Genomic DNA, 1111 nt, shown 5'->3' with positions numbered 1-1111 from the left:
TTTTTTTTACTTCAGACCAAAAATTGCAGAGTCACATTTCCTGCTCCCACCCCTCCAGAGACCCTCCAGGGACCCAGTGAGTGGCAGGTGTGAGAGTGAGGGCACCTCTACATGGTGCCCTTGCACTGACCCAGTTCTTCACCCTTCACACCTGTAATCTGTTCTCTGCTCTTGCAGAGACAGAGCTGCTGAGTGAAGAACTGAGCCCCATTCTACCCAGGGAAGTGGCAGGGCGTGCTGGCTCCTGCTCTCTACCTACCCACCCCACCTTACCCTACCCCACCAGCACTTATGCCACAGGACACAAAGTCTGTACGGCATGGGAACCCCGTGTGGCCTCCCAGGCTGTGGGAAGCCTCATCTGCTGTGCAGAAATTCAGGGACTGGGAGCAGAGCCCCTCAGCATGTCTGTGCAACAGAGTATTGTACCAAGCCTTGTCTATGTTAATGAGAAAGCAAAACACTAGTTTCCTATTTAAGATTTTAAGGGTTGTTGGGCTGGGCGGGATTGACACTTGGTTTGTTTTTCCTTTTCCTTTGTTTCTATTGGTGCATGCTTATGAGAGTGTGTGTGTGTGTGTGTGTGTGTGTGTGTGTGTGTGTGTGTGTGTGTGTAGATGTTAAGAGCCTCAAGGAAATCAGGCCATAGGAGGCCAAGGTGGCTTACAGTTCTCTTTTAAGTCATTTGATTCCTGAATGTTTTGGAGAAACAGGAAACAGAAAATAGCAGACGTCATGTAGGAAAAAAAGATTTAAAAGAAAAAAAATCAAAAGAAAAAAAGCTCATACCCAAAATTCACAAAACCTATTTTTTAAACCAAAGCACATTTTGAATGAGTATGGAACCTCAGTGGGCTCAGAAAAAAAAAAGATACTAATATATTTATCTCATTGTTTACATAAACTTTTACAGTTTCAGACCTCAGCAGCTATATGGCCAGTCCCAGGGACCTCTTCCCCTTCCTCCTGGGTTCCTCTGTGTTGACCCTTGAGCAGCTCAAGGGCAGAGGCAGCCCTGGGTGCTGGGTAAGGACTAGAAGACCCCTCCCCCCTAGCTTCACCTGAGCCCCAATCCCCATTTTGGGGGTCTGTTCAAGCTCAGCTGCCACCA

The sequence above is a fragment of the Chionomys nivalis genome, chromosome 3, assembly GCF_950005125.1.
Source record: "Chionomys nivalis chromosome 3, mChiNiv1.1, whole genome shotgun sequence".
In the NCBI taxonomy this organism is placed as follows: domain Eukaryota; kingdom Metazoa; phylum Chordata; class Mammalia; order Rodentia; family Cricetidae; genus Chionomys; species Chionomys nivalis.
Note: the sequence above shows the minus strand (reverse complement) of the source record.